This window comes from Hyla sarda, unplaced genomic scaffold, assembly GCF_029499605.1.
Source record: "Hyla sarda isolate aHylSar1 unplaced genomic scaffold, aHylSar1.hap1 scaffold_438, whole genome shotgun sequence".
NCBI lineage: Eukaryota > Metazoa > Chordata > Amphibia > Anura > Hylidae > Hyla > Hyla sarda.
Genome location: NW_026610452.1, coordinates 168,918 through 195,652, shown reverse-complemented (window position 1 = coordinate 195,652; position 26,735 = coordinate 168,918). Strand labels below are relative to the sequence as shown.

The following is a 26,735-nucleotide window of genomic DNA, read 5'->3' as shown; positions in this document are numbered from 1 at the left end:
TGCTGCAGCCAAAAAACAAAAGGTGGTGCTGCTGCTGCTTCTGCTGCTTCTGCTTCTGCTTGTGTCTGGCCGCTGTTGGAGCGTCCAGGCACAGGACTTCTGCTGCTGCTGACTAAATGGCCTCCTTAATTGGATCATTTGAGTAGCCAGCACACCTGTGCAGGTAGGGCATGACATGATAGGCAGCTGCCTTGATAGCGGGTGGGTGCTGAATGTTCCTAATTGACAAAATAAGATTAATGCTTATGAAGAAATATAAAATCTCATCCCTTCCCCAATATCGCGCCACACCCCTACCCCTTAATTCCCTGGTTGAACTTGATGGACATATGTCTTTTTTCGACCGTACTAACTATGTAACTATGTAACATAACATGGGGGGGGGGGGTCTCCTGGCTGTTCACACAGGTGTGTCATTGCTGTACATTGACCATGCATTGCTTCTGTGGTATTGCAAAGGCAAAGACAAATGCTTCCAGCCATCCATTGCACTAATGGATTGGTCATCAGCTGGCTGTCTATGTCCCGCATCAATATAGACCAAAGTACAGAGGGTTAGGCTATGCTATTGTGCACCTACCTGATGCATCAGAAGGTGCGAGGCCCTTGCTAAATTCTGTGCACAGACTTTGAGATCTATACTTTAGACTGTATCTAAACCTGCTCCAACATGGACTGACATTCTGGCCTACTTTCAGCCGATGCGACTTGTCTGTCGCTGAACAGTCGCTTTTTATGTATTCAGCACCTATGTATAATGTTGTAAAAATGCTCTAGAAGCTAAAGTCGCAGAAATGTCACACATATTTGGCCTGCAACTTTCTGTGCGACAAATTCAGACAGGAAAAATCAGTATAAATCCTTAGAAAATTATCCCCCAGTGTCTCCATCTGCTGGCGGTATTGAATAAGCATTGCTGCACTGATGGGGTATGCATTAGACGAAAAAAAAGAAGAAAAAGAAGAATAATACGCCCAGAAAAGAGGCGAAAAGGAGAAAAACGTAAAAAAACGTGAAAAAAAAGTAAGAGGAAGAGAAGGGAAAAAAAGGTGGAAATGGGTTTAAAAGTGATTTCGGCGGAGAAATATATATATATATATATATATATATATATATATATATATATACGCGCACACACACACATATATATAAACGTATTCTCCGTTGAGATATTGCAGCCGCTGCTGTGTCCAGGCCCAGGAGCCTTAGCACTGTGCTGTGATGTCACTCAATACCACTGACATCACTAGGTGTAAACAACATCTCTCCTTTGCTGTGTATGTGACTATGGAGCTGTTTGGTGATGTCGTCTATTATGGCCTTCATAGAAGCAACAGGAGATTGTTGCATCCATCTAGAACCCTCAGAACTACAGTGCTATGATGTCACTCACTTCCACAGGCCTTGCAGAGTGTAAACAACAACAACCCAGCTTTGTTGTGTATGTAACCATAGGGATTTGTGATGTCACCTAGAACCTTCACAGCAGCGACAGCTTTATGAGGAGCATCAGCACTGCTCTGCCTGAGCAGAACCATCACCGCCATAGGTTGTCAAATAACCCGGGTTTAACCCACACAGGTAAGTCCAATGGGGTGCAGGCATGTCCTCTATGCTTACAGCTTCCCGTGGGTGTTGGTTTGATACCGTTTGGGGACAGCCAAGGAGGCATCTGCAGGCAACAAAGGTAGGTGTGTGCTTGTGTGTGTGTTTCCTATGCAGATCCTAAGCCCAGTGTCACATGCAAGTAGGAGGAGTAAGAAGGGTTCCTGGCAAATCCGGGTTATGGATTGCATTTAAAAAGGCCCCGTGGGAGTGCAATGGGCCCCTGTCTTGCTGCTTAGCAATAATGGTATGGGTTTAGGTTCTGCTGTGTGTACTGGTGGTTGACTGCCCCCCAGCCCAGAGTGTGCATGGAAAATTGTCTGGCAGCCTCCCTGACAGCAAGCAGTGATAGTGCCCATGAAGGGCACCTTGTTGGGCCCGCCCCTTTCACGGTTATCGCTTCTCGGCCTTTTGGCTAAGATCAAGTGTAGTATCTGTTCTTATCAGTTTAATATCTGATACGTCCCCTATCTGGGGACCATATATTAAATGGATTTTTGAGAACGGGGGCCGATTTCGAAGCTTGCTTCCGTCGCCCTATGCATTGACCCGATATGGCAGTATCTTCGGGTACAGTGCACCACCTCCTTACAGGGTTAAAAAGAAAGATTCCTACTTTCATTGCTACCTGCTTGCTGGCTAGCCAGCTAGCCAGCCCTGTGGGCCTTGCTGCTGCTGCAGCCAAAAAACAAAAGGTGGTGCTGCTGCTGCTTCTGCTGCTTCTGCTTGTGTCTGGCCGCTGTTGGAGCGTCCAGGCACAGGACTTCTGCTGCTGCTGACTAAATGGCCTCCTTAATTGGATCATTTGAGTAGCCAGCACACCTGTGCAGGTAGGGCATGACATGATAGGCAGCTGCCTTGATAGCGGGTGGGTGCTGAATGTTCCTAATTGACAAAATAAGATTAATGCTTATGAAGAAATATAAAATCTCATCCCTTCCCCAATATCGCGCCACACCCCTACCCCTTAATTCCCTGGTTGAACTTGATGGACATATGTCTTTTTTCGACCGTACTAACTATGTAACTATGTAACATAACATGGGGGGGGGGGGGGGGGTCTCCTGGCTGTTCACACAGGTGTGTCATTGCTGTACATTGACCATGCATTGCTTCTGTGGTATTGCAAAGGCAAAGACAAATGCTTCCAGCCATCCATTGCACTAATGGATTGGTCATCAGCTGGCTGTCTATGTCCCGCATCAATATAGACCAAAGTACAGAGGGTTAGGCTATGCTATTGTGCACCTACCTGATGCATCAGAAGGTGCGAGGCCCTTGCTAAATTCTGTGCACAGACTTTGAGATCTATACTTTAGACTGTATCTAAACCTGCTCCAACATGGACTGACATTCTGGCCTACTTTCAGCCGATGCGACTTGTCTGTCGCTGAACAGTCGCTTTTTATGTATTCAGCACCTATGTATAATGTTGTAAAAATGCTCTAGAAGCTAAAGTCGCAGAAATGTCACACATATTTGGCCTGCAACTTTCTGTGCGACAAATTCAGACAGGAAAAATCAGTATAAATCCTTAGAAAATTATCCCCCAGTGTCTCCATCTGCTGGCGGTATTGAATAAGCATTGCTGCACTGATGGGGTATGCATTAGACGAAAAAAAAGAAGAAAAAGAAGAATAATACGCCCAGAAAAGAGGCGAAAAGGAGAAAAACGTAAAAAAACGTGAAAAAAAAGTAAGAGGAAGAGAAGGGAAAAAAAGGTGGAAATGGGTTTAAACGTGATTTCGGCGGAGAAATATATATATATATATATATATATATATATATATATATATATATATATATATATACGCGCACACACACACATATATATAAACGTATTCTCCGTTGAGATATTGCAGCCGCTGCTGTGTCCAGGCCCAGGAGCCTTAGCACTGTGCTGTGATGTCACTCAATACCACTGACATCACTAGGTGTAAACAACATCTCTCCTTTGCTGTGTATGTGACTATGGAGCTGTTTGGTGATGTCGTCTATTATGGCCTTCATAGAAGCAACAGGAGATTGTTGCATCCATCTAGAACCCTCAGAACTACAGTGCTATGATGTCACTCACTTCCACAGGCCTTGCAGAGTGTAAACAACAACAACCCAGCTTTGTTGTGTATGTAACCATAGGGATTTGTGATGTCACCTAGAACCTTCACAGCAGCGACAGCTTTATGAGGAGCATCAGCACTGCTCTGCCTGAGCAGAACCATCACCGCCATAGGTTGTCAAATAACCCGGGTTTAACCCACACAGGTAAGTCCAATGGGGTGCAGGCATGTCCTCTATGCTTACAGCTTCCCGTGGGTGTTGGTTTGATACCGTTTGGGGACAGCCAAGGAGGCATCTGCAGGCAACAAAGGTAGGTGTGTGCTTGTGTGTGTGTTTCCTATGCAGATCCTAAGCCCAGTGTCACATGCAAGTAGGAGGAGTAAGAAGGGTTCCTGGCAAATCCGGGTTATGGATTGCATTTAAAAAGGCCCCGTGGGAGTGCAATGGGCCCCTGTCTTGCTGCTTAGCAATAATGGTATGGGTTTAGGTTCTGCTGTGTGTACTGGTGGTTGACTGCCCCCCAGCCCAGAGTGTGCATGGAAAATTGTCTGGCAGCCTCCCTGACAGCAAGCAGTGATAGTGCCCATGAAGGGCACCTTGTTGGGCCCGCCCCTTTCACGGTTATCGCTTCTCGGCCTTTTGGCTAAGATCAAGTGTAGTATCTGTTCTTATCAGTTTAATATCTGATACGTCCCCTATCTGGGGACCATATATTAAATGGATTTTTGAGAACTGGGGCCGATTTCGAAGCTTGCTTCCGTCGCCCTATGCATTGACCCGATATGGCAGTATCTTCGGGTACAGTGCACCACCTCCTTACAGGGTTAAAAAGAAAGATTCCTACTTTCATTGCTACCTGCTTGCTGGCTAGCCAGCTAGCCAGCCCTGTGGGCCTTGCTGCTGCTGCAGCCAAAAAACAAAAGGTGGTGCTGCTGCTGCTTCTGCTGCTTCTGCTTCTGCTTGTGTCTGGCCGCTGTTGGAGCGTCCAGGCACAGGACTTCTGCTGCTGCTGACTAAATGGCCTCCTTAATTGGATCATTTGAGTAGCCAGCACACCTGTGCAGGTAGGGCATGACATGATAGGCAGCTGCCTTGATAGCGGGTGGGTGCTGAATGTTCCTAATTGACAAAATAAGATTAATGCTTATGAAGAAATATAAAATCTCATCCCTTCCCCAATATCGCGCCACACCCCTACCCCTTAATTCCCTGGTTGAACTTGATGGACATATGTCTTTTTTCGACCGTACTAACTATGTAACTATGTAACATAACATGGGGGGGGGGGGGGGGGGTCTCCTGGCTGTTCACACAGGTGTGTCATTGCTGTACATTGACCATGCATTGCTTCTGTGGTATTGCAAAGGCAAAGACAAATGCTTCCAGCCATCCATTGCACTAATGGATTGGTCATCAGCTGGCTGTCTGTGTCCCGCATCAATATAGACCAAAGTACAGAGGGTTAGGCTATGCTATTGTGCACCTACCTGATGCATCAGAAGGTGCGAGGCCCTTGCTAAATTCTGTGCACAGACTTTGAGATCTATACTTTAGACTGTATCTAAACCTGCTCCAACATGGACTGACATTCTGGCCTACTTTCAGCCGATGCGACTTGTCTGTCGCTGAACAGTCGCTTTTTATGTATTCAGCACCTATGTATAATGTTGTAAAAATGCTCTAGAAGCTAAAGTCGCAGAAATGTCACACATATTTGGCCTGCAACTTTCTGTGCGACAAATTCAGACAGGAAAAATCAGTATAAATCCTTAGAAAATTATCCCCCAGTGTCTCCATCTGCTGGCGGTATTGAATAAGCATTGCTGCACTGATGGGGTATGCATTAGACGAAAAAAAAGAAGAAAAAGAAGAATAATACGCCCAGAAAAGAGGCGAAAAGGAGAAAAACGTAAAAAAACGTGAAAAAAAAGTAAGAGGAAGAGAAGGGAAAAAAAGGTGGAAATGGGTTTAAACGTGATTTCGGCGGAGAAATATATATATATATATATATATATATATATATATATACGCGCACACACACACATATATATAAACGTATTCTCCGTTGAGATATTGCAGCCGCTGCTGTGTCCAGGCCCAGGAGCCTTAGCACTGTGCTGTGATGTCACTCAATACCACTGACATCACTAGGTGTAAACAACATCTCTCCTTTGCTGTGTATGTGACTATGGAGCTGTTTGGTGATGTCGTCTATTATGGCCTTCATAGAAGCAACAGGAGATTGTTGCATCCATCTAGAACCCTCAGAACTACAGTGCTATGATGTCACTCACTTCCACAGGCCTTGCAGAGTGTAAACAACAACAACCCAGCTTTGTTGTGTATGTAACCATAGGGATTTGTGATGTCACCTAGAACCTTCACAGCAGCGACAGCTTTATGAGGAGCATCAGCACTGCTCTGCCTGAGCAGAACCATCACCGCCATAGGTTGTCAAATAACCCAGGTTTAACCCACACAGGTAAGTCCAATGGGGTGCAGGCATGTCCTCTATGCTTACAGCTTCCCGTGGGTGTTGGTTTGATACCGTTTGGGGACAGCCAAGGAGGCATCTGCAGGCAACAAAGGTAGGTGTGTGCTTGTGTGTGTGTTTCCTATGCAGATCCTAAGCCCAGTGTCACATGCAAGTAGGAGGAGTAAGAAGGGTTCCTGGCAAATCCGGGTTATGGATTGCATTTAAAAAGGCCCCGTGGGAGTGCAATGGGCCCCTGTCTTGCTGCTTAGCAATAATGGTATGGGTTTAGGTTCTGCTGTGTGTACTGGTGGTTGACTGCCCCCCAGCCCAGAGTGTGCATGGAAAATTGTCTGGCAGCCTCCCTGACAGCAAGCAGTGATAGTGCCCATGAAGGGCACCTTGTTGGGCCCGCCCCTTTCACGGTTATCGCTTCTCGGCCTTTTGGCTAAGATCAAGTGTAGTATCTGTTCTTATCAGTTTAATATCTGATACGTCCCCTATCTGGGGACCATATATAAAATGGATTTTTGAGAACGGGGGCCGATTTCGAAGCTTGCTTCCGTCGCCCTATGCATTGACCCGATATGGCAGTATCTTCGGGTACAGTGCACCACCCCCTTACAGGGTTAAAAAGAAAGATTCCTACTTTCATTGCTACCTGCTTGCTGGCTAGCCAGCTAGCCAGCCCTGTGGGCCTTGCTGCTGCTGCAGCCAAAAAACAAAAGGTGGTGCTGCTGCTGCTTCTGCTGCTTCTGCTTCTGCTTGTGTCTGGCCGCTGTTGGAGCGTCCAGGCACAGGACTTCTGCTGCTGCTGACTAAATGGCCTCCTTAATTGGATCATTTGAGTAGCCAGCACACCTGTGCAGGTAGGGCATGACATGATAGGCAGCTGCCTTGATAGCGGGTGGGTGCTGAATGTTCCTAATTGACAAAATAAGATTAATGCTTATGAAGAAATATAAAATCTCATCCCTTCCCCAATATCGCGCCACACCCCTACCCCTTAATTCCCTGGTTGAACTTGATGGACATATGTCTTTTTTCGACCGTACTAACTATGTAACTATGTAACATAACATGGGGGGGGGGGGGGTCTCCTGGCTGTTCACACAGGTGTGTCATTGCTGTACATTGACCATGCATTGCTTCTGTGGTATTGCAAAGGCAAAGACAAATGCTTCCAGCCATCCATTGCACTAATGGATTGGTCATCAGCTGGCTGTCTATGTCCCGCATCAATATAGACCAAAGTACAGAGGGTTAGGCTATGCTATTGTGCACCTACCTGATGCATCAGAAGGTGCGAGGCCCTTGCTAAATTCTGTGCACAGACTTTGAGATCTATACTTTAGACTGTATCTAAACCTGCTCCAACATGGACTGACATTCTGGCCTACTTTCAGCCGATGCGACTTGTCTGTCGCTGAACAGTCGCTTTTTATGTATTCAGCACCTATGTATAATGTTGTAAAAATGCTCTAGAAGCTAAAGTCGCAGAAATGTCACACATATTTGGCCTGCAACTTTCTGTGCGACAAATTCAGACAGGAAAAATCAGTATAAATCCTTAGAAAATTATCCCCCAGTGTCTCCATCTGCTGGCGGTATTGAATAAGCATTGCTGCACTGATGGGGTATGCATTAGACGAAAAAAAAGAAGAAAAAGAAGAATAATACGCCCAGAAAAGAGGCGAAAAGGAGAAAAACGTAAAAAAACGTGAAAAAAAAGTAAGAGGAAGAGAAGGGAAAAAAAGGTGGAAATGGGTTTAAACGTGATTTCGGCGGAGAAATATATATATATATATATATATATATATATATATATATATACGCGCACACACACACATATATATAAACGTATTCTCCGTTGAGATATTGCAGCCGCTGCTGTGTCCAGGCCCAGGAGCCTTAGCACTGTGCTGTGATGTCACTCAATACCACTGACATCACTAGGTGTAAACAACATCTCTCCTTTGCTGTGTATGTGACTATGGAGCTGTTTGGTGATGTCGTCTATTATGGCCTTCATAGAAGCAACAGGAGATTGTTGCATCCATCTAGAACCCTCAGAACTACAGTGCTATGATGTCACTCACTTCCACAGGCCTTGCAGAGTGTAAACAACAACAACCCAGCTTTGTTGTGTATGTAACCATAGGGATTTGTGATGTCACCTAGAACCTTCACAGCAGCGACAGCTTTATGAGGAGCATCAGCACTGCTCTGCCTGAGCAGAACCATCACCGCCATAGGTTGTCAAATAACCCGGGTTTAACCCACACAGGTAAGTCCAATGGGGTGCAGGCATGTCCTCTATGCTTACAGCTTCCCGTGGGTGTTGGTTTGATACCGTTTGGGGACAGCCAAGGAGGCATCTGCAGGCAACAAAGGTAGGTGTGTGCTTGTGTGTGTGTTTCCTATGCAGATCCTAAGCCCAGTGTCACATGCAAGTAGGAGGAGTAAGAAGGGTTCCTGGCAAATCCGGGTTATGGATTGCATTTAAAAAGGCCCCGTGGGAGTGCAATGGGCCCCTGTCTTGCTGCTTAGCAATAATGGTATGGGTTTAGGTTCTGCTGTGTGTACTGGTGGTTGACTGCCCCCCAGCCCAGAGTGTGCATGGAAAATTGTCTGGCAGCCTCCCTGACAGCAAGCAGTGATAGTGCCCATGAAGGGCACCTTGTTGGGCCCGCCCCTTTCACGATTATCGCTTCTCGGCCTTTTGGCTAAGATCAAGTGTCTTGCCCTAAGGTATTCGGGTACCCCTCTCCTCGGCCTTGTGGGATCGCCCAGGTTTATTGCCTGGGCTTCACCCACCTGCTGCTATTGGGGAGAGGGCTTAGTCCCAGGATAACGGGAAGGTGATCATCGGAGGACGGGTCTGCCGGAGAGGATGGCTAATGCGCCGAACGCTCCTAATACAGTACGGCTGTTTATCGAGGAGGAAAAGAGGAGTGCCTACGGGATTTTGCATGTCCAGCAGAAGGTCGTGGAAGGAGTGCTGAGGATGCCGCATGCTTCCATCTTCTGTGTCCAGGTCTTTCCCAGCCAAGGATTCTTTGACGTGACCTTCTACAACCTGGATGATCTCCGTACCTGTCTCTACCGGAGTAAGGAGAATGCTTCTCACCCTGACCTACAAGGGATCCGATTCATTTCCTGCGAGGCTCGGCCTAAGAAAGTTCCAGTGGTAGTGCATATGTACAACCCTTTTGTGCGGGATGAGGAGATCCAGACCTTTCTAAGAAGGTATTGTGTGTCTGTTTCTGGTGCGGAGAGGAAAAATAACATCCTGGGGACTTTCACAGGCATGAGACGTTTTTGGGTGGAGTTTAGGCCTGCCCCCGAGGGTGGTGCTGAAGGTTTTTGTCACCCCCCGCAGAACTTTGCGATAGGGAACAACAGGGGGTTTCTGCACTACCCGGGGATGCCAAGTTTTTGCCGGGACTGTTTTTGCTTTGGTCATACCAGAGAGAACTGTACAACCGGGCAGGTTTGCAGGAACTGCCACAAGCCTGATCACCGCACTGCAGACTGTCCCGAGAAACGCAAGTGTCATTTCTGTGGTTCTTCGGATCACCTGGCTAGGAGTTGCCCCACTTACCAGTCCGGGGCACCCCGATCATATGCAATGGCTCTTCGAGGTGGGACAGTTCCTGAGGACTCCAATGCTGCCAGGGCAGGCGATGCAGAGGTTAGCGTGCTGACCAGTGAAGCAGAGTCTGCCCCTGTTTTTCCTTCCATTTCTAGGTCTGTTCCGGATGCTTTGGTGGCAGAGGGGGAGAAGGCGGAGTCTGTTTCGGGGGCATCTGTTTCGGAGGCCTCTGATCCGCCAGAGGAGATGACTGTGGACAAAGAATCCTTGAAGAGAAAGATGCCGGTGGAAGAATCGGAGGATGACTGTCCGACTCCTCAGAGTCAAAGGATTGAGGACTTTCCTAGCCCGGGAAGGGAGGAGGCAGGTGGAGGGTCGTCATGTCAGATTGATTCTGACTCCTCTTTATCCTCCCTGGGCACAGGTTATTTGGAGGAATGTTCAGTCAAAAAATTGACAAAGACTCTTAAGTTTAAGGAAGGGGAGGCAAAAAATAAGGGTAGAGGTCGGGGAAAGGCTAGGCCTCCTTTTGATAATGCTTGATTTTGTATTTCCTTTTTTTCCTTCAAATGTTTGAATGAGTTTAACAATTGGTTCTCTAAATGTCCGCAGTATTAGATCTTTAGAAAGGAGATCCGCCATTTTTGATTTACTTTCTAGATATTCTTTTGATGTTCTAGGTCTCCAGGAGTGCTGCTTGGATGGGGAGCCAAATATCTCCTGGCCTTATGGGCAATCGGTATGGTCTGGTTCAATGGAACGTAATTCGGGGGTGGGGATTTTGTTCAAAAGTAATGAGTTTGTTGTTAAAAAAGTTGTCCATATTGTTCCGGGTAGGGTATTATTAGTGCATTTTATTTTCAGGGGTTTCACATATAAAGTAATTAATGTTTATGCTCCAACTGGGAGGAAGGAAAGAGGGGAGGTGTTTGAGAAATTATATTTCTTTTTGAGTGGGAGGGATGATGTGTTCCTTATAGGGGATTTCAATTGTATAATAACAGAGGGGGATAGGAGTAGTACTACGGTGGGTGGTGGGTCTGGTTTAGACAGTACTAGTAAGCAGCTTAAAGAGATTGTAAATTTATTTGGGTTAAAGGATTCCTTTGTTGCCCATAATGATGGTACTATCGGTTATACATATTTTTCTAACAATACAAGTTCGCGTATTGATTTCATTTTTGTCTCAAAACTAATGTCTGTTTCTAATTTCAGACGGAGGAGGTTACCGTTCACGGATCATGCCTGGATTGAGTGTGTGGTAAAAGGTGGTGGTCTAAGTGAGTATGGAAAGGGTGTTTGGAAGTTGAATGTGTCTTTATTGGATAATGAATGTGTATTACAAGAATATAGGGAGCGTTTTGATGGATGGGTGTTGAGGAAGGATGCATTTTATAGTGTGGTTGAGTGGTGGGAGTGGGTGAAGTTAGAGACTAAAAGGTTTTTTATTAAAAAAGGGTGTGAGAAAGGGAGGAAAGATAGAGAAGAGTATGAGAGATGGCAAAGAAGGTTAGAGTATTTGTATGAATTGAGGCGTTTGGGGATGAGTGTTGAGAAGGAGATTGAGGAAGCTCGTGGAAGTGTGAATGAGTGTCTGGAGAGGAATGGAAGGAAGATTATTGCACAGGCTAGGGTTGAAGTGAAAGAGAAGGATGAGAAATGTAGCAAATTTTTCTTTAAAAAGGCATTCAGTAAAAAAACTGAGATGATGAGTGTTTTTACGAATGATGGGGTAGAGGTCTTTGGTAAGGATGAGGTGTTAGAGGAAGTGTGGAAGTTTTATTCTGATTTATTCACGGAGAAGGAGCGGGACGTGACTCTAGAGGAGGAATGTTTGGGATATGTGGATAAGCGTTTGGATGAAATTGATGGGTTCTTTATGGAAGAGGATGTGAGGAAGAGTGAGGTGGAGGATGCTGTGAATGGGATGAAGAAAGGAAAGGTGGCAGGGAGTGATGGTTTGCCTGTGGAATTTTATCTTGTGTTTTGGGATATGTTAGGGGATTATGTATGGGAGGTGTGTAAGGAAGTACTTAGGAGAGGGAAGTTATCTAAAAGTATGAGTGAGAGTGTGACTGTGTTATTGTTTAAAAAAGGGGATAAGAGGGATCTTAAAAATTGGAGGCCTATAGCGCTCTTGAATTGTGATTACAAAATTATTGCTAAAGTTATTGCGAATAGGTTAAAGGATGTGATTGATTGTATGGTAGGTGAGGAGCAAATGTGTACAGTGCCTGATCGTAGGATTTCTGAATGTCTGTTAGGTCTGAGGGATGTATTGTGGGACTGTAAAACTAGGAAGCAAGGTGTGGCTGTTGTTACGGTGGATTTTGAAAAAGCGTATGATAGGGTGGTGCATGATTTATTGTTTAGGGTTTTGAGGAGGATGAATGTGCCGGACAGAATGGTGAAGTGGATTGAATGTTTGTATAGGGACATTTATAGTAAGATTCAGGTCAATGGTTTTCTGAGTAGGGAAGTGAGTATAAAATCTGGAGTGCGGCAGGGGTGTCCCCTGTCGCCAATTCTTTTTATTTGTATGATTGAGCCTTTGTTGGGGATGATTAGGAGAGATAAGGTGATGCGGGGTATAGAAATACCTGGTAGTCATGGGAAGGATATGCGAGTGATTGGTTACATGGATGATGTTACTGTTGTATGTAAGTCAATGGCAGGGGTAAGGCGTGCTAAGTTATTGATTGAGTGTTTCTGTTTAATGAGTGGGTTTAAGCTTAATGTTGGGAAGAGTGGTTGTAAATTTTTTGAGGGGTGGGGAGAGAGTGGGTTGTGCGAGTGGCCTGTGAGAGAGGGGGGTGTGGAAGTGCTTGGGGTGGTGTTTGATAATGATTTGTATGGGAAAGAAAGTTGGGAGAGGGTTTTGGGGAGGGTGGGGAATAAAATAAACTTCTGGTCTTTAAGGACTTTATCGATTGAGGGAAGGATTCTGGTTATTAAAGCTGTTATAATTCCTATTTTGCTTTATGTTAATTATGTGTTTCCTCCACCGGATAGGTGTCTGGCAAGAATTATCAGGCAGATCTTTGTTTTCTTATGGAATTCAAGGATGGAGAAATTGAGTCGTGGGAAGGTGGTGAAAAGCAGAATGCATGGTGGGAAAGGAATGATGAATGTGGAAGTGTTCCTGGCTGTGAAGTATGTCAGTTTTTGTCTCGCTGTAAGTAAGAAGGAATGTGTGTTTGGGTGCATGGTAAGGTATTTGGCTGGTAATGTGTTGTTGAAATATAAGCTAATGGAAAGGGACTTAAGGGTACCTGTAAGTTTTGAGGTTCCTTGGTTCTATCAGAGAATAGGGCGGTGTGTCAGGAAAAATAATCTGGAATGTGTGACTGAATGGAATGATAGTAAGAAGGTGATGAAAGTGTTGGAGCAGAGAGAAACAGTGGAATGTGTGGGAGGTCTGTCTGAGAAGGATTGTAAGGTAGTGTGGAAAAATGTCAGTCACAAGGAACTGACAAATAAACAAAAGGACTTGTCTTGGATGTTAGCTCATGGGTGTCTGCCAACAAGGGAATTTCAGAGGAGAAGGAGATTGGTAGACAGTGAAGTGTGTCCCAGGGATGGTTGCGGTGGATGTGAGAATTATGTACATGTGTTTTGGGAGTGTGGTTATGCGAAGTCTGTGTGGAGAAAAATGTCTGGTCTAATTAAAAATCTTACTGGAATTGAAATCTTATCCTTTAATATGATGATGTTTGGTTTGTGTGCAGTGGAGAGAGAGAAGGCAAGAGTGTTATGGTTCATAGTAAATTGTGTAAAAGAGGTTCTGTGGGATGTAAGGAATATTAGGATTTTCAATCAAACTGAAGTAAGTGTGAAGGAATGTCTGGGCATGATCCGTGGTAAAATTTACCTTTACGTATTATGTGATAGGAAAAACTATGGTTCTGATGATGCAGAGGGGATCTGGAAACACAAAAAATGGAAGTACTGGTTATGATTGTATTCTTATTTGTCTTTCTTTTTCTTTTCTTACAGATTATATCCTGATATGAAGGGACAGTTGGAGGGACAGAATCCGCTGCAATTTATTTTTTCTGAGGGAAAGTCATGAAGGGAAAGCTTTTTGTTATATGTACATGTAAAGACATGCTTCCTGTATATATTGTATATGTCAAATATGTGTTATTCATGTGTTTTCAGATGAATATGTAATTTTTTGAATGATTTACTTGGTTATGTATTGTATATTTCCTTTTCAATAAAAAAAAAAAAAAAAAAAATCTGTTCTTATCAGTTTAATATCTGATACGTCCCCTATCTGGGGACCATATATTAAATGGATTTTTGAGAACGGGGGCCGATTTCGAAGCTTGCTTCCGTCGCCCTATGCATTGACCCGATATGGCAGTATCTTCGGGTACAGTGCACCACCCCCTTACAGGGTTAAAAAGAAAGATTCCTACTTTCATTGCTACCTGCTTGCTGGCTAGCCAGCTAGCCAGCCCTGTGGGCCTTGCTGCTGCTGCAGCCAAAAAACAAAAGGTGGTGCTGCTGCTGCTGCTTCTGCTGCTTCTGCTTCTGCTTGTGTCTGGCCGCTGTTGGAGCGTCCAGGCACAGGACTTCTGCTGCTGCTGACTAAATGGCCTCCTTAATTGGATCATTTGAGTAGCCAGCACACCTGTGCAGGTAGGGCATGACATGATAGGCAGCTGCCTTGATAGCGGGTGGGTGCTGAATGTTCCTAATTGACAAAATAAGATTAATGCTTATGAAGAAATATAAAATCTCATCCCTTCCCCAATATCGCGCCACACCCCTACCCCTTAATTCCCTGGTTGAACTTGATGGACATATGTCTTTTTTCGACCGTACTAACTATGTAACTATGTAACATAACATGGGGGGGGGGGGGTCTCCTGGCTGTTCACACAGGTGTGTCATTGCTGTACATTGACCATGCATTGCTTCTGTGGTATTGCAAAGGCAAAGACAAATGCTTCCAGCCATCCATTGCACTAATGGATTGGTCATCAGCTGGCTGTCTATGTCCCGCATCAATATAGACCAAAGTACAGAGGGTTAGGCTATGCTATTGTGCACCTACCTGATGCATCAGAAGGTGGGAGGCCCTTGCTAAATTCTGTGCACAGACTTTGAGATCTATACTTTAGACTGTATCTAAACCTGCTCCAACATGGACTGACATTCTGGCCTACTTTCAGCCGATGCGACTTGTCTGTCGCTGAACAGTCGCTTTTTATGTATTCAGCACCTATGTATAATGTTATAAAAATGCTCTAGAAGCTAAAGTCGCAGAAATGTCACACATATTTGGCCTGCAACTTTCTGTGCGACAAATTCAGACAGGAAAAATCAGTATAAATCCTTAGAAAATTATCCCCCAGTGTCTCCATCTGCTGGCGGTATTGAATAAGCATTGCTGCACTGATGGGGTATGCATTAGACGAAAAAAAAGAAGAAAAAGAAGAATAATACGCCCAGAAAAGAGGCGAAAAGGAGAAAAACGTAAAAAAACGTGAAAAAAAAGTAAGAGGAAGAGAAGGGAAAAAAAGGTGGAAATGGGTTTAAAAGTGATTTCGGCGGAGAAATATATATATATATATATATATATATATATATATATACGCGCACACACACACATATATATAAACGTATTCTCCGTTGAGATATTGCAGCCGCTGCTGTGTCCAGGCCCAGGAGCCTTAGCACTGTGCTGTGATGTCACTCAATACCACTGACATCACTAGGTGTAAACAACATCTCTCCTTTGCTGTGTATGTGACTATGGAGCTGTTTGGTGATGTCGTCTATTATGGCCTTCATAGAAGCAACAGGAGATTGTTGCATCCATCTAGAACCCTCAGAACTACAGTGCTATGATGTCACTCACTTCCACAGGCCTTGCAGAGTGTAAACAACAACAACCCAGCTTTGTTGTGTATGTAACCATAGGGATTTGTGATGTCACCTAGAACCTTCACAGCAGCGACAGCTTTATGAGGAGCATCAGCACTGCTCTGCCTGAGCAGAACCATCACCGCCATAGGTTGTCAAATAACCCGGGTTTAACCCACACAGGTAAGTCCAATGGGGTACAGGCATGTCCTCTATGCTTACAGCTTCCCGTGGGTGTTGGTTTGATACCGTTTGGGGACAGCCAAGGAGGCATCTGCAGGCAACAAAGGTAGGTGTGTGCTTGTGTGTGTGTTTCCTATGCAGATCCTAAGCCCAGTGTCACATGCAAGTAGGAGGAGTAAGAAGGGTTCCTGGCAAATCCGGGTTATGGATTGCATTTAAAAAGGCCCCGTGGGAGTGCAATGGGCCCCTGTCTTGCTGCTTAGCAATAATGGTATGGGTTTAGGTTCTGCTGTGTGTACTGGTGGTTGACTGCCCCCCAGCCCAGAGTGTGCATGGAAAATTGTCTGGCAGCCTCCCTGACAGCAAGCAGTGATAGTGCCCATGAAGGGCACCTTGTTGGGCCCGCCCCTTTCACGGTTATCGCTTCTCGGCCTTTTGGCTAAGATCAAGTGTAGTATCTGTTCTTATCAGTTTAATATCTGATACGTCCCCTATCTGGGGACCATATATTAAATGGATTTTTGAGAACGGGGGCCGATTTCGAAGCTTGCTTCCGTCGCCCTATGCATTGACCCGATATGGCAGTATCTTCGGGTACAGTGCACCACCCCCTTACAGGGTTAAAAAGAAAGATTCCTACTTTCATTGCTACCTGCTTGCTGGCTAGCCAGCTAGCCAGCCCTGTGGGCCTTGCTGCTGCTGCAGCCAAAAAACAAAAGGTGGTGCTGCTGCTGCTTCTGCTGCTTCTGCTTGTGTCTGGCCGCTGTTGGAGCGTCCAGGCACAGGACTTCTGCTGCTGCTGACTAAATGGCCTCCTTAATTGGATCATTTGAGTAGCCAGCACACCTGTGCAGGTAGGGCATGACATGATAGGCAGCTGCCTTGATAGCGGGTGGGTGCTGAATGTTCCTAATTGACAAAATAAGATTAATGCTTATGAAGAAATATAAAATCTCATCCCTTCCCCAATATCGCGCCACACCCCTACCCCTTAATTCCCTGGTTGAACTTGATGGACATATGTCTTTTTTCGACCGTACTAACTATGTAACTATGTAACATAACATGGGGGGGGGGGGGGGGGGGTCTCCTGGCTGTTCACACAGGTGTGTCATTGCTGTACATTGACCATGCATTGCTTCTGTGGTATTGCAAAGGCAAAGACAAATGCTTCCAGCCATCCATTGCACTAATGGATTGGTCATCAGCTGGCTGTCTATGTCCCGCATCAATATAGACCAAAGTACAGAGGGTTAGGCTATGCTATTGTGCACCTACCTGATGCATCAGAAGGTGCGAGGCCCTTGCTAAATTCTGTGCACAGACTTTGAGATCTATACTTTAGACTGTATCTAAACCTGCTCCAACATGGACTGACATTCTGGCCTACTTTCAGCCGATGCGACTTGTCTGTCGCTGAACAGTCGCTTTTTATGTATTCAGCACCTATGTATAATGTTGTAAAAATGCTCTAGAAGCTAAAGTCGCAGAAATGTCACACATATTTGGCCTGCAACTTTCTGTGCGACAAATTCAGACAGGAAAAATCAGTATAAATCCTTAGAAAATTATCCCCCAGTGTCTCCATCTGCTGGCGGTATTGAATAAGCATTGCTGCACTGATGGGGTATGCATTAGACGAAAAAAAAGAAGAAAAAGAAGAATAATACGCCCAGAAAAGAGGCGAAAAGGAGAAAAACGTAAAAAAACGTGAAAAAAAAGTAAGAGGAAGAGAAGGGAAAAAAAGGTGGAAATGGGTTTAAAAGTGATTTCGGCGGAGAAATATATATATATATATATATATATATATATATATATATATATATATACGCGCACACACACACATATATATAAACGTATTCTCCGTTGAGATATTGCAGCCGCTGCTGTGTCCAGGCCCAGGAGCCTTAGCACTGTGCTGTGATGTCACTCAATACCACTGACATCACTAGGTGTAAACAACATCTCTCCTTTGCTGTGTATGTGACTATGGAGCTGTTTGGTGATGTCGTCTATTATGGCCTTCATAGAAGCAACAGGAGATTGTTGCATCCATCTAGAACCCTCAGAACTACAGTGCTATGATGTCACTCACTTCCACAGGCCTTGCAGAGTGTAAACAACAACAACCCAGCTTTGTTGTGTATGTAACCATAGGGATTTGTGATGTCACCAAGAACCTTCACAGCAGCGACAGCTTTATGAGGAGCATCAGCACTGCTCTGCCTGAGCAGAACCATCACCGCCATAGGTTGTCAAATAACCCGGGTTTAACCCACACAGGTAAGTCCAATGGGGTACAGGCATGTCCTCTATGCTTACAGCTTCCCGTGGGTGTTGGTTTGATACCGTTTGGGGACAGCCAAGGAGGCATCTGCAGGCAACAAAGGTAGGTGTGTGCTTGTGTGTGTGTTTCCTATGCAGATCCTAAGCCCAGTGTCACATGCAAGTAGGAGGAGTAAGAAGGGTTCCTGGCAAATCCGGGTTATGGATTGCATTTAAAAAGGCCCCGTGGGAGTGCAATGGGCCCCTGTCTTGCTGCTTAGCAATAATGGTATGGGTTTAGGTTCTGCTGTGTGTACTGGTGGTTGACTGCCCCCCAGCCCAGAGTGTGCATGGAAAATTGTCTGGCAGCCTCCCTGACAGCAAGCAGTGATAGTGCCCATGAAGGGCACCTTGTTGGGCCCGCCCCTTTCACGGTTATCGCTTCTCGGCCTTTTGGCTAAGATCAAGTGTAGTATCTGTTCTTATCAGTTTTCATGCTGGTTGGGATGGGTGCTGCATGGAGGATGCAGGTGTACCAGGGCTTTCCGGGGCTGGTTCTGAGGAATCAGCTCGACGGCTGCCCCGATGTGACCTGTTCCCTCCGGGTCTCGCCATGAGGCTGAGAGGGTCTAGAGCCGAGGTACTTTTGTGCCTCGGGGAGTGGTGACCCCGAGGTGCCGAAACTCACTGGGAGAATAGACTCACTGAGTTGAAGCACGGGCACCATAATCTCTTCACCTTGTGGCACTCACCTCTTGATTCCCGGCCTTCTGGCTAGGATCAGAGAAATTTTTATAGATCCGGCCGGATGTCCGGGCAGTATATCTGCACACATTCACTTATTTATTTCTTTTTTGTCTCACTGTGTCACTTTTTGCGTGTTGTGTGTTCACAGGATTTGTCAGGATGCGGTAGCCCTTCTGGGTGTCCCTCCTGGCGGTCTAGGGGAGGTGTGTGTGGCCATTAGGTTCCGCACCTCCCTGCAAACACCCCGGGTACTCCTGCTTTGGCAGGGTACCTACCGTAATCAGCTCTGCGGGCAGATACCTTGGCCAACGCCAAGGGGGATGCCGGGAGCATTTGTGGTCCCCTAGTAGCTTCGGCGAAAAGGGACATCGAACCTGGAACCTCGCAGGTACCTTTTGGTCCGGAGGTGAAGGGTAAGGTTTGTTGGGGGGCCTCTCTCCTATCGGAGAAGGGCTTGCGATAGACCGCATCCTTTGTGCACGTTTTTTTAGTGTAACACGTTTGCACTTTTTCTTGCACTTTGGGTGAATCGAAAGCACGTTCCTCGGCTTTAGATAGAAAAATCTGTTCTTATCAGTTTAATATCTGATACGTCCCCTATCTGGGGACCATATATTAAATGGATTTTTGAGAACGGGGGCCGATTTCGAAGCTTGCTTCCGTCGCCCTATGCATTGACCCGATATGGCAGTATCTTCGGGTACAGTGCACCACCCCCTTACAGGGTTAAAAAGAAAGATTCCTACTTTCATTGCTACCTGCTTGCTGGCTAGCCAGCTAGCCAGCCCTGTGGGCCTTGCTGCTGCTGCAGCCAAAAAACAAAAGGTGGTGCTGCTGCTGCTTCTGCTGCTTCTGCTTCTGCTTGTGTCTGGCCGCTGTTGGAGCGTCCAGGCACAGGACTTCTGCTGCTGCTGACTAAATGGCCTCCTTAATTAGATCATTTGAGTAGCCAGCACACCTGTGCAGGTAGGGCATGACATGATAGGCAGCTGCCTTGATAGCGGGTGGGTGCTGAATGTTCCTAATTGACAAAATAAGATTAATGCTTATGAAGAAATATAAAATCTCATCCCTTCCCCAATATCGCGCCACACCCCTACCCCTTAATTCCCTGGTTGAACTTGATGGACATATGTCTTTTTTCGACCGTACTAACTATGTAACTATGTAACATAACATGGGGGGGGGGGGGGTCTCCTGGCTGTTCACACAGGTGTGTCATTGCTGTACATTGACGATGCATTGCTTCTGTGGTATTGCAAAGGCAAAGACAAATGCTTCCAGCCATCCATTGCACTAATGGATTGGTCATCAGCTGGCTGTCTATGTCCCGCATCAATATAGACCAAAGTACAGAGGGTTAGGCTATGCTATTGTGCACCTACCTGATGCATCAGAAGGTGCGAGGCCCTTGCTAAATTCTGTGCACAGACTTTGAGATCTATACTTTAGACTGTATCTAAACCTGCTCCAACATGGACTGACATTCTGGCCTACTTTCAGCCGATGCGACTTGTCTGTCGCTGAACAGTCGCTTTTTATGTATTCAGCACCTATGTATAATGTAAAAATGCTCTAGAAGCTAAAGTCGCAGAAATGTCACACATATTTGGCCTGCAACTTTCTGTGCGACAAATTCAGACAGGAAAAATCAGTATAAATCCTTAGAAAATTATTCCCCAGTGTCTCCATCTGCTGGCGGTATTGAATAAGCATTGCTGCACTGATGGGGTATGCATTAGATGAAAAAAAAGAAGAAAAAGAAGAATAATACGCCCAGAAAAGAGGCGAAAAGGAGAAAAACGTAAAAAAACGTGAAAAAAAAGTAAGAGGAAGAGAAGGGAAAAAAAGGTGGAAATGGGTTTAAAAGTGATTTTGGCGGAGAAATATATATATATATATATATATATATATATATATATATATATATACGCGCACACACACACATATATATAAACGTATTCTCCGTTGAGATATTGCAGCCGCTGCTGTGTCCAGGCCCAGGAGCCTTAGCACTGTGCTGTGATGTCACTCAATACCACTGACATCACTAGGTGTAAACAACATCTCTCCTTTGCTGTGTATGTGACTATGGAGCTGTTTGGTGATGTCGTCTATTATGGCCTTCATAGAAGCAACAGGAGATTGTTGCATCCATCTAGAACCCTCAGAACTACAGTGCTATGATGTCACTCACTTCCACAGGCCTTGCAGAGTGTAAACAACAACAACCCAGCTTTGTTGTGTATGTAACCATAGGGATTTGTGATGTCACCTAGAACCTTCACAGCAGCGACAGCTTTATGAGGAGCATCAGCACTGCTCTGCCTGAGCAGAACCATCACCGCCATAGGTTGTCAAATATCCCGGGTTTAACCCACACAGGTAAGTCCAATGGGGTGCAGGCATGTCCTCTATGCTTACAGCTTCCCGTGGGTGTTGGTTTGATACCGTTTGGGGACAGCCAAGGAGGCATCTGCAGGCAACAAAGGTAGGTGTGTGCTTGTGTGTGTGTTTCCTATGCAGATCCTAAGCCCAGTGTCACATGCAAGTAGGAGGAGTAAGAAGGGTTCCTGGCAAATCCGGGTTATGGATTGCATTTAAAAAGGCCCCGTGGGAGTGCAATGGGCCCCTGTCTTGCTGCTTAGCAATAATGGTATGGGTTTAGGTTCTGCTGTGTGTACTGGTGGTTGACTGCCCCCCAGCCCAGAGTGTGAATGGAAAATTGTCTGGCAGCCTCCCTGACAGCAAGCAGTGATAGTGCCCATGAAGGGCACCTTGTTGGGCCCGCCCCTTTCACGGTTATCGCTTCTCGGCCTTTTGGCTAAGATCAAGTGTAGTATCTGTTCTTATCAGTTTAATATCTGATACGTCCCCTATCTGGGGACCATATATTAAATGGATTTTTGAGAACGGGGGCCGATTTCGAAGCTTGCTTCCGTCGCCCTATGCATTGACCCGATATGGCAGTATCTTCGGGTACAGTGCACCACCCCCTTACAGGGTTAAAAAGAAAGATTCCTACTTTCATTGCTACCTGCTTGCTGGCTAGCCAGCTAGCCAGCCCTGTGGGCCTTGCTGCTGCTGCAGCCAAAAAACAAAAGGTGGTGCTGCTGCTGCTGCTTCTGCTGCTTCTGCTTCTGCTTGTGTCTGGCCGCTGTTGGAGCGTCCAGGCACAGGACTTCTGCTGCTGCTGACTAAATGGCCTCCTTAATTGGATCATTTGAGTAGCCAGCACACCTGTGCAGGTAGGGCATGACATGATAGGCAGCTGCCTTGATAGCGGGTGGGTGCTGAATGTTCCTAATTGACAAAATAAGATTAATGCTTATGAAGAAATATAAAATCTCATCCCTTCCCCAATATCGCGCCACACCCCTACCCCTTAATTCCCTGGTTGAACTTGATGGACATATGTCTTTTTTCGACCGTACTAACTATGTAACTATGTAACATAACATGGGGGGGGGGGGGGGTCTCCTGGTTGTTCACACAGGTGTGTCATTGCTGTACATTGACCATGCATTGCTTCTGTGGTATTGCAAAGGCAAAGACAAATGCTTCCAGCCATCCATTGCACTAATGGATTGGTCATCAGCTGGCTGTCTATGTCCCGCATCAATATAGACCAAAGTACAGAGGGTTAGGCTATGCTATTGTGCACCTACCTGATGCATCAGAAGGTGCGAGGCCCTTGCTAAATTCTGTGCACAGACTTTGAGATCTATACTTTAGACTGTATCTAAACCTGCTCCAACATGGACTGACATTCTGGCCTACTTTCAGCCGATGCGACTTGTCTGTCGCTGAACAGTCGCTTTTTATGTATTCAGCACCTATGTATAATGTTGTAAAAATGCTCTAGAAGCTAAAGTCGCAGAAATGTCACACATATTTGGCCTGCAACTTTCTGTGCGACAAATTCAGACAGGAAAAATCAGTATAAATCCTTAGAAAATTATCCCCCAGTGTCTCCATCTGCTGGCGGTATTGAATAAGCATTGCTGCACTGATGGGGTATGCATTAGACGAAAAAAAAGAAGAAAAAGAAGAATAATACGCCCAGAAAAGAGGCGAAAAGGAGAAAAACGTAAAAAAACGTGAAAAAAAAGTAAGAGGAAGAGAAGGGAAAAAAAGGTGGAAATGGGTTTAAAAGTGATTTCGGCGGAGAAATATATATATATATATATATATATATATATATATATATATATATACGCGCACACACACACATATATATAAATGTATTCTCCGTTGAGATATTGCAGCCGCTGCTGTGTCCAGGCCCAGGAGCCTTAGCACTGTGCTGTGATGTCACTCAATACCACTGACATCACTAGGTGTAAACAACATCTCTCCTTTGCTGTGTATGTGACTATGGAGCTGTTTGGTGATGTCGTCTATTATGGCCTTCATAGAAGCAACAGGAGATTGTTGCATCCATCTAGAACCCTCAGAACTACAGTGCTATGATGTCACTCACTTCCACAGGCCTTGCAGAGTGTAAACAACAACAACCCAGCTTTGTTGTGTATGTAACCATAGGGATTTGTGATGTCACCTAGAACCTTCACAGCAGCGACAGCTTTATGAGGAGCATCAGCACTGCTCTGCCTGAGCAGAACCATCACCGCCATAGGTTGTCAAATAACCCGGGTTTAACCCACACAGGTAAGTCCAATGGGGTGCAGGCATGTCCTCTATGCTTACAGCTTCCCGTGGGTGTTGGTTTGATACCGTTTGGGGACAGCCAAGGAGGCATCTGCAGGCAACAAAGGTAGGTGTGTGCTTGTGTGTGTGTTTCCTATGCAGATCCTAAGCCCAGTGTCACATGCAAGTAGGAGGAGTAAGAAGGGTTCCTGGCAAATCCGGGTTATGGATTGCATTTAAAAAGGCCCCGTGGGAGTGCAATGGGCCCCTGTCTTGCTGCTTAGCAATAATGGTATGGGTTTAGGTTCTGCTGTGTGTACTGGTGGTTGACTGCCCCCCAGCCCAGAGTGTGCATGGAAAATTGTCTGGCAGCCTCCCTGACAGCAAGCAGTGATAGTGCCCATGAAGGGCACCTTGTTGGGCCCGCCCCTTTCACGGTTATCGCTTCTCGGCCTTTTGGCTAAGATCAAGTGTAGTATCTGCATTTGGTCTGGTCGGAAGGTGTCTGTGGTACCCCGCTTCTCGGCCTTGGGGGATTGTCTCTCCTTACGGAGGGACTTCACCCCCTTGCTGCTATTGGGGAGCGGGCTTAGTCCACAGACAACGGATTGCGATCCCCCTGTCTCTGGGACCTTGTGTCTCAGAAGGCATTTTCGGTACGTTGAGCGTTACCTGTAGCTTCGGAAGCACCTAGGGTACCCCCGACCTCTGCCTTGGGTAAGGGTTCCGCTTTTATAGCGGGATTCCGAGCCCCTGCTGCTATTGGGGAAGGGGCTTAGTCCCTGGGTGTGGAAGATGCCGTTCTCCTGGGCTTTCCCCTCTGGGGAAATGTCGATGCGAAATACCATCCGCATAGAGGTGTCGGAGAGCCATCGTCAGTTGAAGAACCTCCGCTTCATTGCGGAGGTGATTCTTCTTGACTACTTCCGCCTCAATAGGGAGGACATCCTGTGTCTAAATGACCAGGAAAGCCGTGGCCTGTATACCGTCACCTTCACGGCCACGGCGTGTTGCGATAACATCTATGCAACCTTGTCTGGTGCGGACCAGAGGGACGATCGACTCGACGGTCTTTCGTTCCAGTTCCTCTATGGTGAGGAACATATACCGTTGGTGGTGGCTATGCACAGCCCTCATGTGACCACGGAGGATATAGCCACTTTTCTTTGACGATACTGCGAAGAGGTGCGATTCGCAAACAAAATCTTGAACTCCGTGCGGTTCTGGAACGGCAAGAGGAAGTTCTGGGTCAAGCTCCGTAAGGATCCCGGTGGTATTGGGGGTCTTTGCCATCCGCCCCCAAATTTTGCCATCGGGAGAGTTCGGGGCTTCCTGTTCTATCCTCAAATGCCTATGTATTGCCGAAATTGCTTGAGGTTTGGCCACACCCAGGAGACCTGCGGAGCGTGTGATTCGCTGCAATAGGTGTGGCCAAGAAGGTCACATAGCCTCAAGATGTAGCCATACGATAAGGTGCAACCTCTGCGGAGAGGAAAATCACGATTTTAATTCCTGTCCCCATAAAGCAAAAACTACGATGGGTGGGTCAAGGCTGGGCCCACCCAAAGAGGGGACAGGACAAAAGACGTCCTTTTTTAAGATGCCCAAACCCCAGATGGCAGGTACTGATGGGTCCAGGCCCAAGACCTCTGGTGCTCCATCGGGGGGCCCACCGGTGGTAGTGCTAGGGGGAGGCCATGGGGATTCCACGAAGCCCGGGCGGGTGATCGAGTTTACTGCCCGGGAAATTGAAAGACGTCGATCGACTTCCTACCTGGCTCAAGAGCCCGCCAAAACTTCTGAAGGGGGCTCACCTGTGGCGGGTGGCAGCCGACGGGCCTCGGTGGGGGCAGAGGTGGACCCAAAATTGCAACATAAGCCAGGTACTGGCTTGGCCCAGGGTCGCCCTGCTCCGGACGAAGAGGCCCCGGTGAAAGCCCGCCGGAAGGGGAGCCAGGTGGCCAGGTCTGAGCCCGGTCCTGTTACTCCGCCTATACAGGACAGGGCCAAGAAGACAAGTGGCGCCAAACCAGGGTTTGCTGCCCCGCCAGCAGTGGACCCGGTGGGTAAAACTGGCCATCGTCGATCGATGGGGAAGTTGGAGCAACAGTCCTCAGCAACGCTTGCTGGGGAACAAGCGATGAAAACTTCCCAAGGTAGCGGCAAAGGTTCCGGAAAAGAGGCCTCACAGGCCCCTGTGCAGCAGTTCCAGTCGTCAAAAGATGAAAGAAGACGCAGATCCATCAGCCGGGGGCCAGAGATTACATCGAGTGAGAGCAACACAGAGGATATGGACAGCAGTGTGACATTTAAAAGACAAAGAGAAGAAGAAGAGGAAGACATTCAAAGGAAAGCGGCGTGCCGTAGTTCGGACGAGAGCGAGCTCAGGGTCGGGGCATCATCGATCTCAAGCTCCGACCCTCAGAACATCAAGGAGCTGATGACCCCGCAGGCGGGGGATGACGGTACGCAGCTTATTATTGACTTTGATTCTCCAAGCACGGACTCTCCATAAACTATGCCTATCCCTGTAAAAATTGCCTCACTCAATGTGAGGTCCTTAAAGAGCCCTGATCGCAGGGCTGCTTTATTTTCTTATCTAGAGACATGTGACTTTGACCTTTGCCTGCTACAAGAATGTGGAATCCCTAGTAAAATGGACTATAAAGACTTAAAAGAAGACTGGAAGCTGGGCCCATCCATATGGTCCGGTGCAAATGACTGTCGTTCTGTGGGTGTTGGGCTGCTCTGCCGAGGCCAGTCCTTTTCTATTCATACAGTAACTGAGATTGTGCCTGGCAGAGCTCTTTTAATTCATCTATATTTTAATGGACTTTTAATTTGTGTTTTAAATGTGTATGCCCCTCCTGATAAACAGGAGCGGGCAGAACTATTTGAAATTTTACCACTGTTTTGTGTTGGGTCTTCCCCCCTGCTGGTGGGAGGTGATTTTAACTGCATACGTGATGGGGAACACCGGCAGGGTGGGGATATTAATCGTAAAGACCGCACTTCTTACCTGCTTAAAAATTTTATTGATGATTTTAATTTGAAAGATTGCTGGAAGGATCTCTTGCCGGAGGACCCGGGCGCCACATGGTCCAATGGAAGAGTGAGCTCCAGAATCGATTTTATTTTTTCCTCTAGAGCTTTTAAACCCCTGAAATGCACGCTCGAGCAAAATATCTTCTCTGATCATAAGCTCCTCTTGGTGGGCCTGGAGCTAGAGGGGGAGCAAAAAGCAAAAAGGGGCCTCTGGAGATTAAACACCACACTCCT

The 26,735-nt window shown here is 46.4% G+C and overlaps 6 non-coding genes and 3 pseudogenes across 6 annotated transcripts; all 9 read left to right on the top strand.

The window, feature by feature from the left end:
• The first annotated feature begins 2,000 nt into the window (after positions 1-2,000).
• LOC130334621 (U2 spliceosomal RNA) lies at positions 2,001-2,191 on the top strand. The gene has a single exon (XR_008876393.1). It is a non-coding gene; the product is annotated as a U2 spliceosomal RNA (small nuclear RNA).
• A 2,098-nt stretch (positions 2,192-4,289) lies between these two features.
• On the top strand, positions 4,290-4,480 carry LOC130334540 (U2 spliceosomal RNA). The gene has a single exon (XR_008876329.1). It is a non-coding gene; the product is annotated as a U2 spliceosomal RNA (small nuclear RNA).
• A 2,087-nt stretch (positions 4,481-6,567) lies between these two features.
• On the top strand, positions 6,568-6,758 carry LOC130334576 (U2 spliceosomal RNA). Its single transcript, XR_008876361.1, has one exon. It is a non-coding gene; the product is annotated as a U2 spliceosomal RNA (small nuclear RNA).
• Positions 6,759-13,942: 7,184 nt separating this feature from the next.
• On the top strand, positions 13,943-14,128 carry LOC130334587 (U2 spliceosomal RNA). Its single transcript, XR_008876371.1, has one exon. It is a non-coding gene; the product is annotated as a U2 spliceosomal RNA (small nuclear RNA).
• Positions 14,129-16,213: 2,085 nt separating this feature from the next.
• Positions 16,214-16,404, top strand: LOC130334546 (U2 spliceosomal RNA). The gene has a single exon (XR_008876334.1). It is a non-coding gene; the product is annotated as a U2 spliceosomal RNA (small nuclear RNA).
• A 2,092-nt stretch (positions 16,405-18,496) lies between these two features.
• On the top strand, positions 18,497-18,656 carry LOC130334597 (U2 spliceosomal RNA; annotated as a pseudogene).
• Positions 18,657-19,311: 655 nt separating this feature from the next.
• On the top strand, positions 19,312-19,522 carry LOC130334588 (U2 spliceosomal RNA; annotated as a pseudogene).
• A 2,088-nt stretch (positions 19,523-21,610) lies between these two features.
• Positions 21,611-21,801, top strand: LOC130334545 (U2 spliceosomal RNA). Its single transcript, XR_008876333.1, has one exon. It is a non-coding gene; the product is annotated as a U2 spliceosomal RNA (small nuclear RNA).
• Positions 21,802-23,896: 2,095 nt separating this feature from the next.
• Positions 23,897-24,114, top strand: LOC130334598 (U2 spliceosomal RNA; annotated as a pseudogene).
• The last annotated feature ends 2,621 nt before the right edge of the window (positions 24,115-26,735 follow it).